This window comes from Staurois parvus, unplaced genomic scaffold, assembly GCF_062004578.1.
Source record: "Staurois parvus isolate SC_StPar_1 unplaced genomic scaffold, SC_StPar_1.0 ptg000137l, whole genome shotgun sequence".
In the NCBI taxonomy this organism is placed as follows: Eukaryota; Metazoa; Chordata; class Amphibia; order Anura; family Ranidae; genus Staurois; species Staurois parvus.
The window spans coordinates 10,864,982-10,884,829 of NW_028317933.1; positions in this window are offsets into that span (position 1 = coordinate 10,864,982).

A 19,848-nucleotide genomic window follows, 5' to 3' on the forward strand; every position below is an offset into this window, starting at 1 on the left:
AGAAAGGAGCATGGAATAAGCAGTCCATATAGTCTCTATGAAATCCAATGGATGTGGAATCCAAGAGCGAAGGGAAGGGCAAGCAGTCTTAATAACAGGGCAAGCTGCAGTAGAGGGAAGCAGACTCTAATGAAGAAGGAGCACAGCGCCTCTGAATGTAGACTGTATGACAGCTTTAATAGTTAAAAGGTAAGTTAACATAAAAAGAAGGAAGGCGCCTCTAAGTGTAATATTGGCAATTTAATAATTCACAAATAGTAAAATACACTTACAAGATTAACATTTTAAAAGGCTCATGTGGTAGCCGATATTCCTGATATAAAGAATGGGGCGTCCAGCGGCAACGCGGTCCGTCAGACTCAGGAAGTCGGAGCAGAGATGGCTGTGTATCCAAAACAAGGCATGAAGCGCAACATCGGATGTGACGGGATGGGGGTGGTAACGTGTTTCGGAGCATGCGCAGTAAGCTCATTCATCAGACCCATAAGGTCCTTGGAGCTTACAATCTAAGAGGGAGGGGCTGGTGGTACAAAAGGTAATAACTGTGGGGGATGAACTGATAGGAGAAATAGAAGATGCCGTTATTAGCTGAAGGCAGGATAGGCTTCCCTGAAGAGAGAGGTTTTCAGAGATCGCCTAAAAGTGGGCAGCATAGGCGATAGTCGGATAGATTGGGGTAGAGCGTTCCAGAGGATGGGGTAGGCTCTGGAGAAGTCTTAGAGAATGGGAGGAGAAGACAAGTGATCTGGAGAGGACGGTTTGGGTGAAATTTAGAGACCAGATTGGTGATTTCATTTGGGGCAGAGTTACAAATGGCTTTATACGTTATTGTTAATGTTTGGAATTTTATTCGTCGGGAAATGGGAAGCCAGTGGAGGGATTGGCAGAGAGGGGTGGCAGATATGGAACAGTTAGTAAGGTGGATGAGTCTGGCAGCAACATTCATGATAGACTGAAGAGGGGATAGCCTGCGATGAGGTAGGTCAATGAGGAGGGAGTAACAATAGTCAAGGCGAGATATAACAAGGGAGTGAATAAGTTGCTTAGTGGTTTTAGAGGTTAGGAACGGGCGTATCTTGGAGATGTTGCGGAGGTGAAGTCTACATGATTTGGACAGTGATTGGATTTGGGGCTGAAAGGACAGGTGGGAGTCTAGGATTACACCTAGTACCCTGGCATGAGGGGAGGGATGATGGTTGTATTATTGATCTTGATGGAGAAGTCAGGGGAGGGGGCACGGGCTGGAGGGGATAGTATGAGCTCCGTTTTGGAAAGATTTAGTTTGAGGAAGTAGAGTGACATCCATGCCAATATGTTACATATGAAAGGGTGAGGTGAGGAGTAGAAAGATAATTTGTGTGTCATCAGCATAGAGATGGTACCTAAAGCCATGCGAGTTTATCAAGTGACCAAGGGAGGAGGTGTAGATGGAGAATAGAAGGGGTCCAAGGACAGAAACTTGAGGGACCCCTACAGAAAGGGAATGGAAAGGAGGAGCCAGAGTTACAGGTAACACTGAAGGAGCGCTGCGATAGGTAGGAGCAGAACCAGGAGAGAGCAGAGTCTTGAAAGCCAAGAGCCAAGGAGGGGATGGTCAACAGTATCAAATGCTGCAGAGAGGTCAAGCAGTAAGAGTATGGAGTAGTGGCCATTAGTTTTAGAAGGTAGTAAATCATTAGTGAGTTTTAGTAGGGCAGTTTCAGTGGAGTGTAGTGAATGAAAGCCAGACTGTAAAGGGTCAAGAAGGTTGTTGTCAGTGAGGTAGGAGCTCAGGCGATTGTAGACTAAGCATTCCAAGAGTCTAGATGGGTCTTAAGTTGCTCAGGTTAGTGGTGTCCAGCGAGGGCTTTGTAAGTATGGGAGTGATCTGTGTATGCTTTAGAGGGGTGGGGAAGGCACTGTTAGGTAGAGATTTTAGATGTGAGTGAGGGAGCATAGGAAAGAAGAAGAGGGTGACTGTAGTAGTTGTGAGGGGACAGGATCCAAGAGGCAGGTGGTGAGACGGGCTTCTGAGAAAACTTTAGTGACCTCTTCAATAGTAGCAACGTCAAAAGAGGAAAGTGTTGAGGGAGGTTTAGTACAAGGTATGCTAAGTGGGATAGATGTTTTTGAAATTGTTTGCAATCTCGTAAGAAGTGAGTGAGTTACTGGGTGGGGGTGGAGAAAGTAGAGAGTTAAAAGTAGGGATGAGACCACAAGGACTGGATGTCAAGGTATTAATAAGAGTGCCAAAGTAGGCTTGTTTGGCTGCATGAAGGGAGAAAATGTATGTTAAGAAAGCAATTTATATAGGGTGACATGGAAAGCCATTACCCATTTATTACAGACTTCATTCTCACAGGCGCTGTTGTCAGCACCGTTGAAACACAGTGGAACCTGGCTGTCACATTGCCCATGTCATTCTGCAGCCAAATATTAGTTTGGGTTAAACTAACCTTGTAAAGAATATCTGTAAATTGTACTGGAAAGAGATTGTAAAGAATGTAAAGTTATTTGTACATAATTGCTGTAAAAGCCAGGGCTAAAAAATTTTTTTTTTCTTTTAGGTAAATATGAAATAGTATATTAAATTGATGTGGTTTTGTATCCAGCCAGCAGGTGGCGCTCTGCTCTCCATATGGCCATCTATTTCAGTTCTGCTAAAAGAAATCTATTAGTGTCAGTCAAATGAGTCGGAGTGGTGAGGCATCCTTTATCATACAGCTTAGTACAAGGTTCCAATCGGACAAATCCTGGTTTCTGTTTTGCTCGTCAGCTAATCCATAGTGCTCTGGGAATTCTTTATCCGGTATAAAATGTTTATTTGCAAACCAGATGTGTAACTCCTTACAAATGTTGGTTTTGTTTTGGAAGAAAAACTGCGTCACAGACTTTTTTTTTTTCTTACCAAAGTAAGGCTGGCCATACATTATACAATTATCTGCAGATTTTCTGCCCAATTTCCTTTAGATTTACCTTCAACTATGTAGTGCAAGGGCCTGCCTAATTGGATACAACTGAAAGTGTTGTTTAGGTTTGTCCTCCTATTATATGGTTTTTGGTAAATCTAAACCAAAAATCTGCAGATAATTGTATAATGTATGGCCAGCCTTAGGCTACATTCACACTGGAAATTTAGGCCCATGCAAATTGCAGGTTCAGAATTCTGATTCCTGCTGCTGCTGTGAGCGACTAGGTGCAGCCACCATCTCTGATCTCTATAATGGCTGGTTTCCAGCAGCCGCAGCTATTCGCACAAAGTGTGTGCAGCAGTGATCATCGCAGGTAATTGCTGCCTCTGTGAACAGCCACGAATAGCTGCGGCCACAGGCAACCTTTTATAGTGAATGGGTCCAGTGGCTTCACCTAGCCACTCACAACTGGAGCAGGAGAAAGAAGATTCCTGCCGATGCAATTTGCATCGGTCTAAATTGCCTGTGTGAATGAAGCCTAAGGAAAGGCTAGCACACCTTTAGCTTTTCATTGCTATCTTTGTCCCAATTTCTCTGAGTTGTTGGTACCGGGACAGGAAGTTTGATACAACTCAAAAGGAGACAGAGCAGTAAATACTGACAGAATTTCTTACCCTTTCCACTCCAATCGAAAATTTAAAAAAATAAGATTTGGCTTTTGATACACTTATCTAAAATAAAATTCTCACATACACCGTATAGTCTTCTTTTTAGGTTAGTGCTCCTACCAGAACATTTTCTTACCAAAATTTGTATAGACGACATTATATTTAATAAAAAGATTATAATCAAAGCATGGAGTGACCGTCTTTCTGCCAGAAAATATACTACATTTCTGCTCCAGAAATTCTTAATCCGTTCTGAATATAGTCTGAATAACAAAAAACATGGTTTTTCTTTTCCGATTCACCAGAGGGCGCCGGTGTGCCTAGAAAGCAAAAGACGTTTTCATGACCTGTATAACGGAGCGGAAACATATTTGCCCTATTTACAAAATAAAGTGGCATCATGTAACCCGTTGTGTATTTAGGCCCCATTGCGCTTTTACAATTGAAAAAGGATCAACAATAAAAAGACGGGCAGTTTTGAAATGCAGTACGGTTAAAAAGTGTGCTTAGAGGGCAGTGATCACTGCGCTTCGTGATAAAAGCACCCAGTAAGCTGCAGTTTTTAAGCAGACGCTAGCAATATTTTATTATGATCAGCTGTATTTCATATGCTTTTTATCAACTTAAAGAAAATAAAGAATGGAAAACTAGACTGTACATGCCCAACTATTTCCTTTATATGGCTATACCAGTACATAAAATAAATAACAATGCATAAAATGATAGTACTTTCTTGCATATACATGGTCAACATTTTGTGGGCACATAACCACAACTGTATGAACTTGCTGGATACATTCCAAAACCATTAGGCTGCTTTCACACTGAGTTTTTCAAGCGATTTTGCGTTAAAAAAAGCGCCTGAAAAGCTCAAGAAAACTGCTTCCCTGTGTATGTGAATGCATATCTATGTATGTTTTCACACTGAGGCATTGCGCTTGCAGAGCAGTGTGAAAATGCATGCAGCATCTTTGGGGTATGTTTGGGGAGTTAACAAAAAAAAAAAAGCCTCTTCCCATTGAAATCAATGGAAAACGCATGAATAGCACCTTAAAAACGCCTCTGAAAAGCGGTTTTGGTGCAGTTTTTACATCACATGTCCTTTAACCACTTCCCGTCTGGCCTATGTATATAAACGGCCGGTCGGGGGCAGTGCGGTTGCCATTCATAAACAGCGCCAGCCATTTTGGACTGTGCGCACTCACTGGGAGCGCGTGGCACCATGATCCTACAGCGGAACACCGATCACTGTACGGGACCTCAGTGTGAGGTCCTGATCATGTGATCACTGATTGGCCAATCAGTGATCACATGAATAGTAGTAAGCAAGATGTCACATCATTGCTTACTACGTGTGAAGTCTGTGAATGATCACAGAGATCACATGGTACAAGGCTATTCACAACAGCCTTGTACCATGTGACAAGCTGTGACCAATCACAGCTCACACAGTATTTCACAATGACTGCAAGAATGCAGCCAGGGAGAAGGAGAAATGATTGCTTTTACAGACTTTATGGGTGTAAAAGCAATCCGTGTAAGAAAAAAAAAAAACTTAATCACCCCCCCACAAGTAGTACAGTGTCTCTATGGTGACACTGTACTGCTAGGGTGACAGTATGTTAAAAAAAAAACTTAAAAAATAAAATAAAAATGTAAAAACAATTTTTTTAAAAATTATAATTTTTGGTTATCAACTAATTTGGGTTTTTTTTTACTAAAAAGATAACTGAATAAATTTTGCTAAAAAATTCATATGGGTACAGTGTTGCATGACCGCACAATTGCCATTCAAAGTGTGATAGCGCTGAAAGCTGAAAATTGGCCTGGACAGGAAGGAGGTAAAAGTGTCCGGACATGAAGTGGTTAAAAAACGCCCAGAAAGCGCAGCAAAAGCATGGTAAAAACGTCTATGCGTTTTTGCAGAAGATCAGTGTGAAGGTAGCCTAAGTATTATAGAGTTGGCCTACTCCTTGTAGGAGTTTAACTGCCTTCACTGTGAAGGTTTTCCAAAAGATTTTGGAGTGCTTTTGTAGAAATGTGTGCCCTTTCCAGCCAGAAGAGCTTTGTCCGGTAGTGATGATTGGACGTGCTTGCTGGACATCCTATTCCATGCCCCCCTCCTGTCCTTATTCTTTGTAGTTATTACAGTCTCCATTCTTCTGGCAGGGATTTCCACAAGATTTTAGAGGTAGTCTATGGCAATTTATACTAATTTAGCCAAAAAGAGCATTTGTGATTGTGTTGGACGAGAAGACCTGGCTCTTAATTCTTCAATTCATCCCAAAGGTGTTCAGTTTGGTTGCGGTCTGGGTTCTGCGCTCTACCTATCTTGGAAGTGTTATGTCTGGATGTGATGCAGGTATGGAGAAAGATGTCCAGTGATGGATTGGCAACGCAGCAGGCATGATCCAGTTTTTACATCAAATCTGATCTATACCTTCTCTCGCTACAACTGATGTGCCTGTACACTATGATTGTTATTTCCACTGTCTTATACGCAAACAAAACTTGGAAGATCACTCAAACCCTGGACCCATCTCACCAGAAGGGCCTACAGAAAATTCTGAGCATCACCTACAGTGACTGTATCACAAACAAGGAAATTTTGAAACATTGATATGCAGAAGCTAGAATATATTGTCACCGATCAGAGGCTATAGACCAGCTGGACATATCCTGCACCTACCCAATCAACCATACCCAAAATGGTTTTGGTGCAGTTTTTACATCACGTGTCCTTTAACCACTTCCCGTCTGGCCCATGTATATAAACGGCCGGTCGGGGGCAGTGCGGTTGCCATTCATAAACAGCGCCAGCCATTTTGGACTGTGCGCACTCACTGGGAGCGCGTGGCACCATGATCCTACAGCGGAACACCGATCACTGTACGGGACCTCAGTGTGAGGTCCTGATCATGTGATCACTGATTGGCCAATCAGTGATCACATGAATAGTAGTAAGCATTGATATGCAGAAGCTAGAATATATTGTCACCGATCAGAGGCTATAGACTAGCTGGACATATCCTGCACCTACCCAATCAACCATACCCAAAATGAGATGTGCTGGACACCATCACCTAGATCAGTGACCTCCAAACTGCTGCCCGTGAGCCAAATGCAGCCCTTTGCTTGCCTTTATCCAGCCCTTGGGGCACTGTGCCTTCCAGTGACACCAACAATGGGGCAATTTTCAGTCCACTGACACCAATGATGTGGCACTATTTCCTCCACTGATTATAATATAGTGCAGTGCTAAAATATATATGGACCACTGAGAACAATAAAATATAATAAGTGTATAAAATAGTTTGCATAGTAACTGGTGTCATAAAACTTGAATCCTGTATTCAACTGGAACTTGGTGCTTGTGCAGTCAAAAATGAGAAGAATGCGCACTCACCAGAGCGCATAATAAAATGCGCATTTGTATGTAAATATCCTGATGTCACTGAAGGTCATACAGGTCTGGACAGGAATGGAGTAGAATCCCTCACTGAATGTGCCTAGGTCCGATAGCATCTGAGGAAGCCAAAAGAGAGGGGTAGCTGGCTTCTACTCAGGGGAGCACATTCTCCCAAAAGGATTTTGGCTTCCTCAGATGCTACAGGACCCAGGCACATTCAGTGAGGGATTCTACTCCATTCCTGTCCAGACCTGGATGACCTTCAGTGACATCAGGATATTTACATACAAATGCGCATTTTATTATGCGCTCTGGTGAGTGCGCATTCTTCTCATTTTTGACTGCACAAGCACCAAGTTCCAGTTGAATACAGGATTCACGTTTATGACACCAGTTACTATACAAACTATTTTATACAGTTATTATATTTTATTGTTCTCAGTGGTCCATATATATTTTAGCTCTGCGCTATATTATAATCTGTCTGCTTGAGGGTTTATTGGTTACCTGAGTGCTTAGCAGCTTTTAGTGCGCTCGCAATTATATATTATTTGTTTAACTATTTCCTCCACTGCCACCAACAGTGCGGAACCATTCTTCTTACTGACATCAACAGTGTGGAACAAATCCTCTCACTGACACCAACAATGGGGCAATTTTCTTTCCACTGACACCAGTGATGGGGAACAATTCCTCCCACTGACTCCAGCAATGGGGACCATTCCTCCCACTAATATAAACAATTACACACTCCAATTATTACCAGTGATGGGGTACTATTCCTCCCACTAATAGCAATGATGGGGTTCTATTTCTCTTTCTATTGACTATGGGCACTTTGTGATTTTTTTACTCTTACTGATGCTGGGTAATTTTCTACTGCAACTGGCCACTCTGCCTCCCTAAGTTTGAAGGACAATCAACCGGCCGTTTGTTTAGAAAGTTTGGAGACCCCTGACCTAGATGAAAGCAGAAACAAGAAAGACCACCGGCAATCTGATGGTAAACCATAAAAACAGGCCTGAAGCCAGATCCCTGTACGTAAGGTTGCTTCTGTGATGGATACCTGCCCTATACCATCCCCTATAGCAGGAATCGCTAAATGGCGGACCACGGTCCGGATCCGGACCCAGAAACATTCCTTTCCGGACCACAGCCTCACCAAATAGTTGCCTGAATATCCTCTTGCCGCCATCTCTCCTGCCTGCCGCAGCCTCTGTTATCCTCAAGGAAGGGCTCATCAGTTGAGGCGCAGCAGGTCTGTCCCTTCCATAACATTGCAGCATTCCCCCCGCCCCCCACACTGTCCTATCTTACTCACTCCGAGAAGCACGGCAGGTCTGGGCATAGGACAGGACTTTTCATGTTAGGAAGCGAATGATTGGTTGCAGCTGATTGGTTGCTAGGCAGCGGGGGCAGTCCAAGCAATTATTTACCCACCTTTAACATGAAAAGTCCCACCCTATGTCCAGACCTGCCGTGCTTTCTGTCTTGTCTGAATAAGGCTGGACAGTGGGGGGGGGGGGGACAGGTGGAAGAGGGGAGTGCTGTGATATTATGAAAGGGACAGGAATCTGTAAAATGCAGGGAGGACTGTGATGGGGCGATCTGTGATGAGGGGGGGGGGGTCTTTGATGGGGTCTCTGTGATTGGAAGGGATCGGTGATGAGGGGGGTCTGTAATGAGGGGAGATCTGTGATGATGGGGATCTGTGATGAAAGTGGTCTGTAATGAGAGGGGATCTATGATGAGGGGGGTCTGTGATGAGAGAGGTCTGTGATGGGGGGGTCTGTGATGAGAGGGGTCTGTAATGAGGGGGGATCTATGATGAGGGGGGGTCTGTAATGAGAGGGGTCTGTGATGGGGGGGTCTGTGATGAGAGGGGTCTGTGATGGGGGGGTCTGTGATGAGAGGGGTCTGTAATGAGGGGGGATCTATGATGAGGGGGGTCTGTAATGAGAGGGGTCTGTGATGGGGGTCTGTAATAAGAGGGGCTCTGTGATGAGGGGAGCCTATGATGAGAGGGTCTGTGATGGACGGTCTGTGATGGAGCAGTCGGTTATTGGGGGGGGGGGGGTCTGTGATGGGTCGGTGTGTGATATAAAAGTGGGGGAATGAGGGTGGGAGGCGGAACTGTGATGTGCACGGTAAACTGTGATGTGAAGGATCTAAGTCATAGCACCGACATGACACTCGGACCTCCGCTGGAAGAGAATTTTCCTGACCGGACCAGTACCCTAACTCAGTACCCCTGCCCTATATGATCAGGACTTTGGCTCATGACACTGTTTGTTGTTTTGGGAAATTGCTCTAAACTCTGAGGGATATGTTCCTTGCCTATAACCAGCCTGCCTTCTTGGGCCTCCAATAAGCAGATCTGAATATACATCTCCTATTGCTGATATGGCCTAACAAAATATATCTTCAGTGTTCTTCCTTGTTCTACTGTAACATTTATTGTGGCCCTCGGGCCGTCATGTATTTGTTTTCTTTCAAAAAAGTATTTGTGGAATTAAAAATAGACCTGAAAGCCATCAAGATCCCATGAGACGAGGTTGAATCGGCCACAACTGACAGAGGTCGATGGAAGACACTTGCTGCCCAATGTGCCAAATTGGGTGGGAAGAAGTCTAATTTTAGGTAGGTCTCTGTGCAGGCCACTTGAGTTCCTCTACACCAGATTCATCATGCCATGTCTTTATGGAGCCGGCTGTATGCACAAGGGCTTAGTCATGCTGGATATGGACTTCCCCAAACTGTTGATGTGAGGCCGAAAGAGCACAATTGTCAGAATGTCTTAGTATGCTCCAACATTAACACTACCCGTCACTAGACACCTAAACTCAATCATTTGTAGGGGTGTATATATGCTTTTGGCTATATAGTGGGCTATATAGTGGGTCAGCTGTATTTGGCCATACGGTATAGGAAAGCTGCTTGCCAGTAACACATTTTTGCCTATTATAAAACATTCCAGACTGCCTTCCCAGATCAGTGTTCCTTGCTCTTCTAGTCATTAGTTCTAGGAGTAGTGATGCAGAATAGGCAGACTGTCTCTTTCAGCATTGGCGTGCATTGTGTGGCTATGGTGTCTGCTCTTGTTAGTGTGATGCAGAGATATCACTGGAGAAAGTAAATGACGTGGAGTTGCCACTCTAAGTCTCTGTTTTCGTCTCCCTCCTTGATTTCTCTCTTTTCACAGCAGCTTTTCAGGAGCACAGCAGCACAGACACATTTAGCCCCTTCTAGGGGCTGGGGGCATCTTTGACTTGTTCTATTTTTCATATTGTCAGTGATATGCTGCCTGTGTTGGTCATGACAGTACTGGTTAGGCACCATGCACACTGGCCAGGGCTCTCTTAATGCATGGGCAGTGCTCAGGGACCTCAGTTGCATGGGTGCCCCATGATATTCTTGCATTACATCATACTTGCCAACTGTCCCGGGTTTGCCGGCAGTCCCTGGATGGTTGTATCCTGGGCAGCATCTTGGAACCTGTACTGATCCTGATCCTCCCCATGCTGTGCCCTTCTGCCTCCCCCCCGTACTGTGCCTTTGTTGATTAGTCTTTGATTTACGGCATATTTTCTTGTTGTTTAAAATTAATTTTATTGAAACTACTAATCAGGGGCGGACTGACAATTCATGGGGCCCCTGAACAATAGGGGATCATGGGGCCCCTGTATCCTTGCCCACACTCAAAGCATACCCAAAAAAAGCCTACAAAAAGATAACGGGCATTTCATGGGGCCCCCTACTGACCCCGGGCCCTCGGGCAGTGCCCGAGTGCTTGAATGGTCAGTCCGTCTCTGCTACTAATAAATATACACTCACCGGTCACTTTATTAGGTGCAACTTGCTAGTGCCAAGAAAATATTCCCCACACCATTACACCACCACCACCAGTCTGAACTGTTTATACAAAGTAGGATGGATCCATGCTTTCATGTTGTTTATGCAAACCCGACCATCTGAATGACCAGTAAGCCCATTCTCTTCTGACCTCTGACATCAACAAGGCATTTTTGTCCACACAACTCCCGCTTACTGGATACTTTCTCTATTTTGGACCATCCCCTGTAAACCCTAGAGATGGTTGTGTGTGAAACTCCCAGTAGATCTGCAGTTTTTGAAATACTCAGACCAGCCCATCTGGCATCAAAAGCCATGCCATGTTCAAAGTCACTTAATTCCCTTTTCTTCCCCATTCTGATGCTCGGTTTGAACTTCAGCAAGTTGTCTTCACTACGTCTATGCTTAAATGCATTGAGTTGCTGCCGTGTGATTGGCTGATTAGCAATTTGTGTTACCAAGTAATTGAACAAGTATACCTAATAAAGTGGCCGGTGAGTGTATGTCTAATTCTATCAACTATTTACTACCTGCTAAAACTAATGGCCACTACTCCATACTCCATGTCCAATCGCTGGCAAAATCATGTAGGCTCCACCTCCGCAACATCCGTTCGTTCCTAACCCCAGACACTACTAAACAACTCGTTCACTCCCTCATTATCTCACGGCTCGACTACTGCAACTCCCTTCTCACCAGCCTACCTCATCACAGACTATCCCCGCTTTAGTCTATCCTGAACCCTGCGGCCAGACTCATCCATCTTACCAACCGCTCCGCATCTGCCACCCCCCTCTGTCATTCCCTCCACTGGCTTCTGATTGCCCAACGCATAAAATTCAAACTACTAACACTGACGTACAAAGCCATTCATAACACTGCCCCAAACTACCTCACCGACCTTATACCCAAATACCACCCAACACGTACTCTTCACTCCTCCCAAGACCTCCTACTCTCTAGCTCCCTGGTCTCCTCCTCCCATGCCCGACTCCAGGACTTCTCCAGGTCTTCCCCCATCCTCTGGAACTCATTACCCCAATCCATCAGACTGTCACCTACCCTCCTCACCTTTAGGCACACCCTGAAAACCCATCTCTTCAGGGAAGCCTACCCGCCCTCACCTAACTGCCGATCTCCTCCACTCCTCCTACCATTCCATCCCCCACAGCCATTTCCTCCTGTACCACTATCCCCTCCCTCCTAGATTGTAAGCTCCAAGGAGCAGGGCCCTCGAACCCCTCATATATTGTATTGTTACTGTATTGTCTCATGTACTGTCCCCCACTATAATGTATAATAATAATAATATTAATAATACTTGACCTCTCTGCGGCTTTTGATACTGCTGACCATCCCCTAATAAAGTGACCGGTGAGTGTATGTCTAATTCTATCAACTATTTATACTTTAATTCTTGAGAATGGGTGTGGAAATTGCTGCAAGCTTGGTAGGGGCCCCAGAGCAATACTTTGCTCAGGGCCCCACATTGCTATTAAGAAGGCCCTGACACTAGGTGTTTAGCCCCGGTGCATGAGACACCAGCAATTAGGTGCAGGCAGAAGGCACAGTCCTGCTGCCAACAGTCTACAAAACTCTATGAGAGTGCAGCTAACGTTTCGGACAGTATGCACCCAGGGGTGAATGCCTGGAATTTCCTCTGGCCCCACCCTAAACAGTAGACGATTTTGGTGCCCCATTCAGCCCCAACACCTGGCAGCCACTCATAGACATTCACAGGCTGCCAGCAGTGTGGTTGGACAGTGTGCCGTGTCTTCTACCCGCACCTAAACACCAGAATCTCATGCATCGGGGCTAAATGCCCAGTGTCCATAAGGGCCTTAGATCAGCATTTTTCTGCCTTTTTTAAGCACCCTTTAAAGGCATGCAAAACCTCAAGATGAATAATTTGTTTTTCCAGAAAAAATTGGGCCTTCATTTGGTGATAAGGCTGCTTTTACACTGATCCGTTTTTTATTCACTTTTGCATTTAAGAAAAATGTATGACCAAGTAATCCTCTGGAACTCTTCACACTGATTCATGGTGCATCCGCTGTGTTTAGTAAAATCCCGTTTGCTGCATTTGTGGTGCAGATTTTGTGCTGTAAAAAATGGCACCAAAAACGCGCCTCCCCATTGAAAAGCATTGAAAACGCAGCAAAAATGCATAAAAAATGCCCTGTGAAATAGGCTCCACAAATGCAGTGAAAATGCATCAATAACGCAATAAAAACACAGCAAAATTGCAGATGTGTTTTTACCGCGTTTTTGCTATTGGGCAGTGTGAACATAGCCTTAATGTTAATAAATATTGCCTGAATTTTTTGTTATTATTACCTGGCCTAAAATAGTAACAAAAATATATATTTTTTTAAAGGTTAGGTGTATCATTATATTCGAATACCACCAAAAAAAACCAAATAAATTCTCTGATTTCTGACATGCCTGTGAATATACCACATATGCATTATTTGTTGTTTGTGCCGTCAATAGGGCTCAGAAACAATATTGCGCATTTTGCTCTTTTTTTAACACTTGCACTGACACTAGAAAAAACAAACACATTTTTTTTCTCCCTAAACCACACTGACACCAAGGACACATATGTACACATGTGGCCTGGGGGTGGTAAAATGGCAAGTTAGGCTGTAGTTTTACCAGCCCCTCTTAGGCCTCCAATAAGCGAACCTGAATGTACATCTCCTTGTACGCATGCCATGGAAAAAATGATACCCTCTTTTATGACTGGTAGGTGTCACGGGCGCAAGATCGCCGTCACCAACATGCGACAATCTCACGACCGTTGCCACCAATATGTCACGATCGCGGCATCAGACCCCAGACCTTCTCACCAAATTTGTGACCGAAGGACCGGCCGATCCAGACCGCGATGTGACGTGCATAACAATGACACACCCAGCTGCATCCTACACAGCGGTTTTCCAGCTAATGGATTTCAATCTGTGCCTGCAGCCTGGATGCGCTTGTTACTGGGTCAAGTTAATTACACAACTGACCCTTACACTGCCACCACCCCTTTTTATACAGAGAAAGGGGAAACTCTCTTTATCAAATATACACTGTAATGGTCGAAAAGTTGTTTGTCCAATACGGTCACCGCAGGCCGATTGGGCAGAGGATTAAACAAACACAGTAGCATCTCTTTAGAATCAGGAATTCGTAAATTGCAATTAAGCACTTTAGAAACAGTTTAACACTTTCAGAAAGAAAGATTTATTACTAAAAGAGTCAAACAGGTGCAATAAAATATATACAGAAAAAGATGTAACTAAGACATATATATATATACACACAAAGAACCATAGCACAGCAGAGAGATAATAGGAAGGAAGTTACAGGGATAAGTTACTTGCCATTTAAGCCTTTGATGTAAGCAGATCCAAGTTGCAGAGCAGAATGGTGCTTTGATCTCCCGCTGTTACGATGGAAAAAATGGGAGAAGTCTTCAACTTAACTTTTTAGGCCTGCTAGCCTGTGTTTTAAAGTCCCCCAGCAGGGGGGTGGCTCTGAGTAACTGACCAACTCTGTTTAGGGAGGGATCGTCGGGCGGACTCTGAATTAGAACCAACATCTGTCATAATCCATGATATGAAACACAGGGGACAAACTGACTTGAGGAATGTTCATTTAATTCTGTCACCTATGCTGCTAGGTTTTATGAGGTTACAATCTCTTTCAGTTCCTGGGAAAAGCTGCCTTATCTGGGTTACGAAGTGAGAAATTACACAGGTCCTTGGGCAGCTAGTCTCTGTCTCTCCTGGGGGGCTTTGTAGCCTTGGGCCCCCTGCTGCTCTACCTGCCAGTGACACTTTTAACACACACACATCTGTCACTGTGCCTCTCAGGAAGGGATGGGGAAGGAGAATGAGAAATGAGAGACACAATATATACTCCATACCAAGATGGAGGTGCCTACAAAATGGTTGAACTGCGTATTACACTGTGTTTTGCGCAGTTTTTGCAACAGCAGGGTATACCACCACAGAAGGTGACCCATTCAGGTGAACGGGGACACGCCACAACTACCCTACAGGATTTTCAGGTTTAAAACAGGCAGTAAAGAGGTGATATTTCACCTCCCAGACACCTGTCAACTGCCCTCTGAAAAGTGGTCCACCATGGTTCGCTTTTTAGAGGGGTGGCAAGGGCTGCCACCAGTCCAAGCAAGCTTTTACACTAACCCAGATCAAGCCCTGATATGTTTTATCCTGAATTTTTTCAACTGACCTTTTTTGTGGGCAACAAAATAAAAAAGATACATCTATCGATTTCACCTCACAAAGGAAAAACAGGGGCAGGTTCAAGTGATCACGTGATTGAAAGCCAGCCTTACCAGCGACCTATCCTTAGGAGCTGTCAGTGACAGCTCAGTCTCTGTGCTGTGGCTGCTTTTTTTTTTTTGCACAGAGTAGAGGTGGATCAGAACACCTGTAAAGTTTTATTGCTGTCTGTGCCCCCCTTAGAGAGAGTCACCCTCTCTATTTATCCTGTTTGCTATTATCAATGAAAGTGAAAGTAAAAGAAACCCCAGATTTTGGGTTGTCCCCAGAAAAGTAATACAAGTGAATTTTTCCAATGGTGACAACTAGTTTGGTTGGCCTGGGGGTCCGCAAGGAATTCCCTTAATTTGCATGGATTTCCTCTCTCTTCCTGGTTTAGCTATGAGACAGGAAGTGAAGGGAAATCTCCCCAATGGGACACAGAAAAAATTGAAAGGGGTTATAACCCTCCCTTACTCTATCCAAAATAAAAAAAAAAATGTTTGCCTATAGTTCTACTTTAAAGACAGTGCTTCTGATGATGCAGAAGGCACCCCAGGATGTCTTGGCACACCCGTTGAGAAAGCCTGGATTTAGAGAATAGGAAGAAGAATCTAGTGCATAGTTATGTACTCATGACAGGTCCTCCTTAACCCAGAATGCTGATTGTCCTAGATTCTAAGTCTTCTGATCCATTTAGGTAAATGTAATTAGAAGGACATCCAGTAGGGAGCAAAATGTTACCATTATGGACCTGTCCATCATAGCGCACTGGTGTCCCAGATATAAAATAATCACAGTAGCCGTATGCTGACGTATCTATGTGTATCACAGCTTCTCCCATGTAATAAAGTGTGGCTCTGTTTTATTCATTCAGGGTAACTCCCCATTATCTATTTGTCTTTCTATCTTCTATCACTCTGTCTATTTATCCATCCATCCTCATCTATCCATCCCTTATGCTCTCTCTCTTGCTCTACTATCTGTCTATCTCCTACCTGTCTATTTACTTATCTGTTTATCCTGTCCATCCATCCCCCTCTCTCTCACTCTACTATCCATCCATCCATCTCCTATGAATCTGCCTGTCTATTTACCTATCCATTCTTCTCTCTCATTCTATTCTCTCTCTCTCTCTCTCTCTCTCTCTCTCTCTCTCTCTCTCTCTCTCTCTCTCTCTCTCTCTCTCTCCCTCTCATTCTCTCTCATAGTTACATAGTCTGGCTGAAAAAAAGACAAAAGTCCATCCAGTTTGACTATTAAAAAAAAAAAGAAAAGTTATAATCCTACACTCACAGTTGATCCAGAGGAAGGTCAAAAACCCAGCAAAGCATGATCCAATTTACTCCTCCAGGGAACACAAATTCCTTCCTGATCTCCAGAGAGGCAATCTATCCATCCATCCATCCATCCATCCATCTATCTATCTATCTATCTATCTATCTATCTATCTATCTATCTATCATTTTGTAAAACGCTGTGCAAACTGTTGGCACTATGTAAATCCTGTATAATAATAATAATAATCTATTTCTCTCTCTCTCTTGCTCTATTATCTGTCTATCTATCTATAAAAATGTGGCAAGTTTATCCTGATTATATCCTTCCTTTTAAATTATACATAATATACTATATTTTATGGCTGTCCTGTTGCCCTTAGGAAGATGTCCCATCGGACGAAAAATATGTACTGCAGAGTTTAGCAGTGACGTCATCCCGCCCGCCTGGAGAGTTGGTGGTGCTTTGCGATATGCTTTTCATACTATCTGTTTTATGAGTACCCACTTGGTTTATTGAACTGTACTTCAATATAGGATTTCCTTGCTCTTTTCTTGGTATTTGTTTTTTGCTGCTGAGACCAGTATATGAGAAGCGATCCAGTGACCACTTTTGGGGCCATTCATGAGAGAGTGAGGCTTGCTGAGGTGTGAGAGGAGGAATGCTGGAGCCATCCATCCATGCGGGATTTGTCATTATATTTAAATGCTGATTTAGACCAGTTGTGGGGTCTGAGGATTTGGTAAGCGGCATTATAATCACTTGGTGGTTGGTGCACAGCTGCTGCATGAAGATTTTGCACATTTTTGGTGGACTTTTATAGGACTTTATTTTTTGATTTTTCTTTTCTACACTGTAGATTGGATTGGAAGTTATCCTGACAGTGCAACACAATTTTTTTTGGTTATTATGTTTTATTAAGTTAGACAATTTGTCTGGAAATCACTGAGACCCCCTTAGGGGGTATTGTCAATAGATGCCTACACTATAGGGGTACTTGGTATAAGGGGGTACATGCTGTAATAAAGTTGAGAAATACTGATGTAATATGTCCACCCAGCTCTCCGGCTCGGTCTCATCTAATTTTAATATGTCAATCTGTCTAATCTAATTTTAAACAGGCTATCTGTCTTCAAGGCTTAACCAACAAGCATTATGTTTCTCTTGGGAGAGTTTGAAATTGGCAAGTGAAAATCCCTTTAGAAGAGGCTGTCTCTACAATGACATGCAGTATACTGAAACTGTATTCCAGACAGTGCTCTGTGCTGAAAACTCGCTTCTGGTTTGACACATGTAAATGAATCCCAAAGTATAACATTGCCATTCTGATGGGTTGGATTACAAATGGCAGGGCAGTGAAAAATCCCAATCAGTTTAGTATTTATTACAGTATATCCAAAGGCAAAACCTTTTTTCAGTTTTGAATTTTTGTAGGGAATAGTTGAAAACTGCTGTAAGGTTTTTTTTCTGGTCTGTGTGCTGTTGGGAAGATTTTGCTTCATTTCCTGTCTCCAGACAAAACAGGAATCAAGAGGAAAACTCTTCAGTGGAAGGCAATATCCCCCAGGCAGGTGTTCCCTATGGAATATTTCAGAGCTCTGAAGAAGGGAGTACATCTCCCGAAACGCATTAGCCTACCTCAGTAAGGGTCTACCGTCACCACTGACTCTAAATCTCTGTTTGGTTTGTGAGTATGCATTTTTATGCTTTAAAATAAACTCGTGTTTCACCACGGTAATGCACGAAGAGAGTGTGCCCTGTTTTGCTTTTCTTTACCAGTACCAAGATTTCCCGATCTTCTAAGGGCTGCACCTCAATGAATGACAGTTACAGTACCTCTAGTCAACATGAAGATTTTAGCGCTGGTTTCGTTTGTTTTTTTTTTTTGTTTTTTTTTAGAAAAGCAGAACTTTCCTTTAGAGGTGAACTTCCGCCTAAAGTTGACAGTACCTTGATTCCTATTTGATGGGTTTCAGAGAGAACAGGATATGGGGGAAATATCCAAAAATGAATACAAGGTCAACATAAAAAAATGCTTTCACTGCTATATCTAAAACTGAAGAGTCTTTTTGACGTTGGGCTTCTACAGAATATCCCTAGATTATTTCTTTTTCCACAGCCACCATTTAGAAATAATACTTCACCTGGAACATGACAGCTTGACTGTGACAGTTGGAATCTGATTGCTGGAAATGAGAAAAGTAAACAGTTCTTTGTTCTTGGTGACACTAACACATTTGGGCAGCACAGTGGCTAAATGGTTAACACTTCCGCCTGGCAGTACTCGGGTCGTTGGTTCAAATCCTGACCATGGCACCTCCTGCCTGGAGTTTGCATGTTCTCCCTGTGCCTGCGTGGGTTTCCTCCGGGTACTCCGGTTTCCTCCCACACTCCAAAAGAGATGCTGGTAGGTTAATTGGATCCTGTCTAAATTGGCCCTAGTATATGAATGTAAGTTAGGGACCTTAGATTGTACGCTCCTTGAGGGTTAGGGACTGATGTGAATGTACAATATATATGTAAAGTGCTGCGTAAATTGACGGCGCTATATAAGTACCTGAAATAAATAATAATAAATAAATGTATATGCCCTTCCCAATGCCAATACTGGGGGTACAGTAAATGTGATCAGGAAAGCAAATAGTCAGGGGTGCATTACTAGAGGGATCACCAACAGGAGGAAGGAGTCCCTAATTCTATTCTATAGTGCTTCGCCTAGACACCATGTCGAATACTGATAGATTTTCACTCGCTTCCTGTCTGGTGAAACCATTGTCACCTGCACAGATAAAGTGGGACATCTAATGGAGACACAGATACTGCAGTAGTAAAAGGTGACAAGGGATTTTATCCTTCCCTGCTCTGTTCAAAATGAAAAAAAAACTGACTGAGTTTACACTTTTATCTTTTGAGTGGAGTCGGTAGTGGAGCTAGCCATGGCTCCTCTGGTTTGCACAGGGTTTATGAACATGCTTAGGGTAAGTGGGACGCAGAAGGATAATCTCATCACTGGAACTCCCTCCTCACTGGCCTACCTCTACACAGGCTATCCCTCCTTCAGTCTATCATGAAGGCTGCTGCCAGACTCATCCACCTTACTAATGGCTCAGAGACTGCCACCCCTCTCTGCCAATCCCTCTACTATTTTCTGCTCACCCAACAAAGAAAATTCAAAATACTAAGAACATATAAAGCCATCAACAGCTCTACCCTGGGCTCCTTAACCAACCTCATTACAAAATGTCACCTGAACCACCCTCTCCACTCCTCCCAAGGCCTTCTCACCTCTAGCTCCCTCAACACCTTCTCCCATGCTCACCTCCAGAACTTCCCTAGAGCCTCCCTATCCTCTGAAACTTACTACCCCAACCTCTTCTGCTATCTCTTTCTCCCTTCAGGCAATCCTTGATAACGACATATCTCTTCAGGGAAGCCTACCCCGCCTCAACCTAGTGACTGAACTTTTAACA